Consider the following 9,004-nt stretch of genomic DNA (forward strand, 5'->3'; position numbering starts at 1 on the left):
TTACCAGGAAAGCATTCTTTTACCTCAGAAATATGGCCAGGTTAAGGAATATATTATCACTAAATGATGCAGAAAAATTAGTTAATGTTTTTTATCACCTCCAGGTTGGACTATTGTAACACCTTCCGTATGGTTGTCCAACTAGGTGCATAAACAAGCTTCAGTTAGTCCAGAATGCAGCAGCGAAAAGCCTTCCCAGAACCAGGAGATACGGGCACATCTCCCCTATCTTATCCACACTACATTGGCTCCCAGTGAAATAGATTTTAAAATCTTACTTTTGACATTTTAAGCATTAAATGGTCTCGTGCCGCAGTACCTGAGTTAATTGCTAGGGTCTTACGATTCGCCACGCGTACTTGGATCGAAGGATGTAATATGTTTGTCTGTACCGTGTATTATAAAAACTATAGCAGGGGGCGGAGCTTTTTTTACAAAGCCCCAAAGTTATGGAATAGTCTTTCAATCAATGTTTGGGACCAGACACAATCTCTGTGTTTAAGTCTGGGCTAAAAACCTATTTATTTAGCCAAGCATTTTTGTAAATAGATTTGCCTTAGGTGAAGGAGGAGATATGGGGGACTCATGAACATAACTGTTCTCTCTTTTTCTCTTCTGCTCTCTCCTTTTCTCTCTAATCTTTTTTCTCTTCTTTCCTCTTCCCCTCCCTGTCCTTCCTGACTTTCTCTTAAGCTACCTGAGCTGAGCAGAGAATTGACTCCTTGGATGCCCTGTGTTGTCGCTTGGGATGCGTGTGGTGACTGGAGATGGTTCCACTTTACCATGAAGACGGTCCTGGCCTCAGCTGATGCAGACAGTGATTCTTTGAGGAATTGTGACTGCAGTCGCTCAATAGTTCAGGCCTGGATTTTCCTGAAGTCTACCTAATAACAAACTGAACCCCATATTAACCTAAACACATCAACTGCTATATTGAACTTCCAGCCCCCTAACACACAGTATGACTGCAGATCAATAAATTGATTTTTTTTTTTGTACTCAAATAAGCACCATGTGTACAACCTATCTACTAATGTTGAATACTTTACTACTTGTAAAGCATCTGCTCACTTAACAAATAACACATTACCCACCATTTTATTTGGAAAAGAATTTATTTGATAAGGTTAAACTTCTCCATTAGCTTCTCTCTGAATAACAGCCTGAAACAGGAAACCAAAACAAAAATAGTCATTATGACAATTTTACTCCAACTATTATGATCACACACAAAAAATGTATGCTACAACAAGGACACTTACTAGCGGCTGATTTGCATTTGAACAAGTTGGGTCATCAAAACATTGAACTGGACACTAAAAGCATGCAGAAAAAAGACAGACATTCAAATTTGTATTACATTTGCTTATTACATTTTCTATAACAATTTCTATTTTGTGTGTCTAAATGTCTTCTTAGTTTTTTGTGTTGAAGGTTAATAAAACCTTTCACCCTAGTGGAATAAGTTGCTTATCCCTGTTTATAGTAGTACTAATAAAAATAGGTGCCACTGTGGCTTAATGGTTAGCATTGTTGCCTTCCACCTTGGGTCTGTGTGCATGGAGTTTGCATGTTCTCCCTGTACTCGATGGATTTCTTCCCACTGTATATAGGCCTGCGGATTATGTAAATTGCTATTCCCAAATTACCTGTATATGTGTGTGCACATATGTGAAAAAGCATGAATGTGTGCACTGCGATGGATTGGCACTGGTGTAATTTTGCCAACGAAAATAATGATGACAAATATTTGTTGACCTTTTTTCCCGTGACTAAGACAAGACGTTGATGAGACATCACAGATATCAATGAACAGTGACAGTAATGAAATTAGCTTGCAATATTGTTGACGAAAAAAGACAAGACTAAAATGTGGTGTAAAAGACAAAAACTAATAAAACATCTGTCATTATTTTTGTCAACATATAATTTTTGTCATAATCCACTGCAATGCAGTGTTCATTTATCATGGCACGAGCAGCAGTATTTCCCAGGTTACAGCGCACGGCATAACAGGAGTAGTTTGTGTGGATGTTACAAGTAGTAACGGGATGTTACACGCTCAGTCATCATTAACTCTTTGTTGTCACAGCAGTATTATTTGGGCGAAAGAGTAGAGACGATATTTGGGCAGATTTTCGTCATATTGAACCGGAGGAAATAAAAATAATAATGTCAAAGGGGAAACGGGGTGGGCACACAATTTTTTAAAAATTGTGTTGTCCTATTGTTTTGTAGTTAAAAAAATATGTTCTTGTGATAAATATAATAAGCTAAAAACATCAGATGAAAGGTACTTTTTAAATATTAAGATATTTATTTTGTGAAAAACCTTAAAGGTTTTGGCTAGACTAGATTGACTGTATGATTAATTAATAATAATCCTATTGCTAAAATGTTATGTTTTTATTGACTAAAACTAGGCTAAAATACTTAAAGGTTTCTTTGACTAAAACTAGACTAAAATGTCCAGACTAAAACTTGACTAAACAAAAATAGGATATGATTGACTAAATATGATAACAATTAATAGTGACTAAACTTAAGACTAAGACTAAAATAGCTGTGAAAATAGCTGACAAAATTAACACTAATTGGCACCCTGTCTAGGGTGTACCCCACCTCATGCCCTAAGTCTCCCGGGAAAGGCTTTAGGCCCCGTGACCATGCATACAGGATTAAGATGATGAGTGAGCGGATAATAATAATAATAATATGAAGAAGAAGAATTGTAATAATAACAACATTATCATTGTTGTTGTTGTATTTTTAAAACTTCAGATCCATTTAAATATTAATTATATATTTACTTAATTAATAATCACTCAAAGTTTGCTAACATTTGTGTAAAATGTTGCTATTGAGACAGGGAGGAGCAGCCCCTTACTGGATGATGATTATCTATGGGAAATGTCTCGTCTCCATAATCCACCACAGCGGTTAAAGGCCTCGGATCGCCCACACACTGAACTGGAAGCTACAAAGCATGTAGAGAAAGTACTACTTTAAAATCATTTGTGTGATTTAATGTTACTGTAATTGATTAATACAATTCATTACCTGCAGAAGTTAACAAAGATATTAAGAGTTGATATAAGTAGTGAAAAACACAGCATGATTACCTTGATAACCTCCTGTTCTGCTGAAGCTTGCTCCTTACACTGACTCTGTCCCTGGTTCATAGATATAAAAATTATAGATATGACTGAAAATATTTATATCTGCTTTACTGTTCTTACATTGCACACACTTATGCGTATAAACGTAAATGTACCAACAATTTTGCAGTCGCTAACAGTTCAAATTAAATGCACAAACAAATGGTTAGCATGCTAGCATTGTCATACACTAACAAGCTAATCTCTGATCATGTTAAGCAAGGGGTTAGCCCAAGCACATGACATAGAAGCTTTATGTAGTTGTTAATTAATACTGTATAAATAAAATATAAGTAAAATACTTAACCATTGTTAGTCAGTATTCAAGTTAAATGTCAATTAGCTCTACCGTTGTCACACAGCCCTCTTTTACCATGTAACCCGGAACTGAAAGGGGGGGAAAGTATGCTCATGTTCTTTGTATTTAAACCTTACTATAACTAATATCACCATTTATTACAATTCATACAAAGCCTGCATGATGATGTCAAAGCTAATTGATATATGTAACTTACATGTTGTTTACAATAACCGATAATGAAATTAAATTAAAGCTTTTATGTCGAATCTGTTCACATCTTACAAAAAGAAGCAATAAACAAGATTGTACATGTAAAGCAATCGCTAAACAAGTAAAAATTAGACTACAATATTTAATGGTAAGAATTAAACTAGACATTTATGTTCAATATTTAGGACAGAAATTGGTAGATAAAAAGGAAAACAGAGAGATAAGGATCATCAGGATTCGGCAGCTTACCATGCTTAAGGTAGTTTCGAATGACAAAAGAACATTGCTGTATACTTGCACACTGATGTGCAGTGAAGGGGACATACATTTGGTGGCTGGACTTGAAAGTAATGCTTATGTACCACGTCAAATTTTAAAAAAGTTCTGTCGTTATGATGGCTATACTGTACTGTATGGATGATTTTTAACACATTACTGTATGGGCACATTTATTTTTTTCTATCATCATCATCAAGCAGGACTCACACCCTCGACTCTAGAGGTGCAGGGCCACAGTGATAACCATCACATCACTGTGCCACCTCATTTAATTCTAAACAATTAATTAAGAATTTAAAGATTAACTAAATATATTTAAGTTCAGATTTTTTCCTCAGAATTCTGAGACTAAACTCAAATGAATATAATTAAATTAAAAGGCAGAATTTTGAATTAAAAAATACACATGAAGACTGAAATGAGGCTTAATTATTATCTTAAGTAAGGAGAAAAATATATCACCTGGCTATATGAATGGCTGTATTACGAATTTGAATCTGTGGTATCTCCTTGTCAATATTAACTGTAAGTAGTATTTAAGGAATTTTCACCTACCAGCTCACACAAATCATCCTGATGTCCAGTTTCTCGCAACAGCAGATTTGAGATTTACTCCTTAAACCCTTAAACTGCTGATCATCTGTTGTTCAAATTCTTAACCTTTTATGAAAAAACCTGAATGTTTCAGTTTGATGTTCTGTTCCTACTTGGAGCTTGTGGAGGAATACCAAATTAATAAAATAAAAAGAAAAAAAGGCTTTAAAAATGCAATTCCTAAAAGTATTATAAAAAAGTATCATGCTGTCAATTAACGCTGATTAAGGAGTGGTGAATTTCCTGTTCTGTTCAGCTTATCTGAGACATAAGTATAAGATGTGTCAGTTTCATTTCACTCGCTTGAATGCGGTTCCTCCAAAATACACCCGCCTTCTCTGACTCTTCTCTCAACCACACGCAAGTCTGTGGGCTTTTTTCCCTCTATTAAGCATATTTTAAGATTTCTGAACTATTATGGTTAATGCTCCTTTATTCTTTTTTTTTTGGAGGAAAAGAACATTACAGAAAAACCCAATAAAGTTCTTAGAGGTAACATCAAACAGTTCCTCACAATTCCTAATAACAATTATTAGTCCATTAAATACTATCAGGGTGGCACGGAGGTGTAGTGGTTAGCACTGTCGCCTTGCACCTCCAGGGTCCGGGGTCGACTCCTGTCTCTGTGTGCAAGGAGTTTGCATGTTCTCCCCGTGCTTGGTTGGTTTCCTCTGGGTACTTCGGTTTCCTCCCACAGTCCAAAGGTATGCAGGTCAGGCTAATTGCTGTTCCCAAAAATTGCCTGTAGTGTGTGAGTGTGTGTGCATGTGTGTGTGCCCTGCGATGGTTTGGCACCCTGTCCAGGGTGTACCCCGCCTCGTGTCCTAAGCCTCCTGGGATAGGCTGCAGGTCCCCGCGACCCTGAATACAGGATAAAGCAATATAGAAGATGAGTGAGAGTGAGTGAGTAAATACTATCAAGAGATTTCTATAAGTACAATAAGCGCAATATAAATTTTAGGCAATGAACATTTTATAAACATAATAACAAACAGTGTTTCTGCTTATGCAAACCCTTTTTACACTAAGACTGTATTGTAACAAATGTAAGTAACTTAAGCAGAGGATATACATTGTATATGCATTTTATGTGCCATTTATCTTCTCTTTAAGCACTTCAGTATAAAACCACACAGTAACTTCACAAACTAAAACCGACATGATTTCCGTTCTTCTTAAGAAGTGGAGATGTTGTGGTTAGTAACGTGTGTGTGTGTCCTGTTCCACATGCTGCCCTGCCAACCTCACTGGGTGCAATAAGGGTTTATATTGCACACAATTTAAATACTTTCCATATATGTTTTAATTGTTCTTAATATTTTTCTCAATTATATTTGGTGCAAAAATATTTAAATTTTAACCTCATCTCACCTTTTTTTGTGTGGCTTTAAAATCTTAGAATCCACATTTACAGAGAATGTGTGATATTGTTGTCACATGAACACAATGGCCACTCTTTGTCATAAATTCCTTAAACTGCTTCAGAGTTGCTCTCTGACTAGTTTCCTCCTGGCTCTTTCATCCAGTCTGGAGCAACGTCCTGAGCCACAATCACAGTGACCACAGCTGATTAAAGTTAAAAGTCAAAAGACTTTGTGTGCCATGGAGAAGATGATAAGCTTTACCTGATTGAGTCCTTTTTAGCAGGAGAGCCATCTTTTTACAAATCAGTGATTCAGTTTTTTTCTGACATGTTATATCTTTTATTTGAATGTTAAAAGTTGCACTGAGCAAATACAGATGGATAAATAAAAATGTCTGTCTTTATTACAGGCTGCAAAGCAACAAAATGTGATTATTAAAGGGGTAATTATTTTCTATATCAATTGTTTAATCTCCAGTGGGTGTTCAGATGAGACTTGTGTGGTTCTTCCTCCAGCCTGAGGTTGATCTTAGTCAACAAACAACTACTTACAGCTCATACAGAAAATGTCTGATAAGAAAGGCTTTCCAGTAACAGTAAGTGGTTCATTATTATCAAACATTCATCAGACACCCTGCATCAACAGGAAACAAACACAATTCTCTAACGGATCAAATGGTCAATTAGTTTGTGTTAAAAAAAATCACCTATAATTTTTACCATTCTATAGGCTATATGACATAAATATTCTCTATAAAGCTTTCAAGTTCCCTTTATCATTATACAACTCTAAATACCTTTAAATAACTCTGTTTATTGCATTCCAATTATTAAGCTTTCATGTCTATACAAAAGTTAGGTACCTTGTCAACACTTGGGTAATAAATCATTATTCTAATTCTGACCTGTTTTTGAATTGTTCTTTGAACATGAATTGGTTCATAGAACTACAGATTCTATCTTTGATATGACCACATCTTTTTGCACTGTGCAAAGAAGAGTTGCTCAGTAGAAGTTGCACAAGCACACATATTCACCCACTCACCCACTCAATCATATACTATGGGCAAGGTGAGAAAAACTATTTCTATGTATCTTTGGACATTGGGGAAACCCCAATGTGGGGAGAGAACATGCAACGTCTACACCACACAGACTATGGAGAAGTCCCAGCCCTGGGACTACTAAGGTGGCCATAGTAAGCAAAAAAAAAAAAAAAAACTGTGCCAGAACTATTTTCAAAACAAATGTGTGGTGTATATATTTATCTGATGCCTGCTGTATTGCTAAGTCAGAAGTAAGCTATTTTAGAGTTACTTTTCCAACCAAAAACCCTACAGGAACATTTATATAACTGTAAGTCAGTAAAATAAGGAACATACTGTACAGTGCAGAGAAAAACAATTATCCCGCTTCCTGTTTTTTTTTTTTTTTTTTTTTTTGGCATATTTGTCTATTTGGCCATTCTTAATTGTTCTTCCTAGGTCTAAATGTCTGTGTTCCCCTGAGAAAAACTCACAATCAGAACATCTTATAGCACTACTAAAAAAAAGCAACACAAGCTAATGAAATTCAAGAACAGATAAGAAACTAAATAATTGACATATATCAGTCTGGAAAAAGAGTGTCCGGCCTACCAAAATTAAACCAAGAGCACAATGACAACCCCTCCATGATGTCATAAAAAAACCCAGAACCTCATTTAAATAACTGCAGACCTCACTTGCCTCAGTTAAGGTTAATGTTCATAACTCAACAATAAGAAAGAGACTGGGCAAAAATGGCTTCCATGGGAGAGTTCCAAGGTGGACATTTGCCATAAATATTTTGATCATCCTCAAGACTTCTGTGCATATATTTAATGGACTGATGAGACAAAGGTTTGAGTTTTTTAAAAGGTGTGGATCCCGTTACATCTGATATGAAACTAACAAGGCATTTCAAAAAAGAACATCATACCAACAGTCGAACATATTGATGGTAATGTGATGGTCTTGGGCTGATTTGCAGCTACAGAACCTGGATGACCACACATCCATCTTTTATTTTCAGTGTTTTTGAAGGCATCAAAGCCTTACTGCATTGATCAACATGGACATTACATTATTTGCAGATGGTTGGGCAGAGAAAAGGGTTAAAGGTGTTCGTAAGAGAAGGAGGGGTGACATGTAATAGGGCAGGAATGACTTTGGAAGACTAAGGGTTCCTCGGTAATTCTGATTTCTCCTTGAAGAATCGACTGTGATAGCTTCATCCCTATCCTGTGAATGTTGTTGGTGATGTTTACTTTACAGCTCGTACACCTTTTTCTGTCATAGATTGATGTTAATTTCCCTGGATTCAATTTAATTCAATTTTATTTGTATAGCGCTTTTAACAATTGTTATTGTCGCAAAGCAGCTTTACACAATAAAAAATAATTATTTAAGTCTGTATGAAATGTAAGTGTGCATGAATCAAGGTGGGCAGATTGTCCCTGGTGAGCAAGCCGTGGGCGACAGTGGCAAGGAAAAACTCCCTGAGATGGTAATAGGAAGAAACCTTGAGAGGAACCAGACTGAACAGGGAACCCATCCTCATTTGGGTAAAACAGAAAGCAGTAATTGATCTGCATTTATACATGTGTGTTAGGTGGCAGGCAGTTCAGCTATAACAGTTGAGGTTAATTGATGTTAATATGGAGTCCAGGTAGTTATTGGAGACAAGCAGAAGAGGAGACATAACAGTAAGGTATGGTCGCAGTCACATAATGTATAATGTGAATGTATATTTAGTGTAGAGTGCAAGCAGAGACTCCGGCAGGACTAACTATAACAGCATAACTAAAAGGGGAGAGCCAGAAGGAAACACAGACATGAGGGCTCCCTGAGATGTAAAGCAAACAATCACCTCACCGTCAGCAAACCTGAGTGATCAATGAGAGTGGGGAAGACAGCATCCAAACATACCAGTTCACCATAATACTCTACGTCCATGAGTCCCCCAGATCTGCTCCTTTACCTATGGCAAATCTATTTATAAAAATGCTTGGCTAAATAAATAGGTTTTTAGCCTGGACTTAAACACTGAGACTGTGTCTGAGTCCCGAACACTATTTGG

At 36.3% G+C, this 9,004-nt stretch overlaps 1 long non-coding RNA gene across 1 annotated transcript; it reads right to left on the reverse strand.

Moving 5' to 3' along the window:
- Positions 1 to 1,250: 1,250 nt before the first annotated feature.
- On the reverse strand, positions 1,251 to 4,778 carry LOC128507155 (uncharacterized). Its single transcript, XR_008355788.1, has 4 exons — positions 4,504 to 4,778; positions 3,123 to 3,173; positions 2,888 to 2,977; positions 1,251 to 1,316 (listed from the first exon to the last, which is right to left on the reverse strand). It is a non-coding gene; the product is annotated as an uncharacterized LOC128507155 (long non-coding RNA).
- Positions 4,779 to 9,004: the final 4,226 nt, after the last annotated feature.

Source organism: Clarias gariepinus, chromosome 19 (genome assembly GCF_024256425.1).
Source record: "Clarias gariepinus isolate MV-2021 ecotype Netherlands chromosome 19, CGAR_prim_01v2, whole genome shotgun sequence".
NCBI classification, from domain to species: domain Eukaryota; kingdom Metazoa; phylum Chordata; class Actinopteri; order Siluriformes; family Clariidae; genus Clarias; species Clarias gariepinus.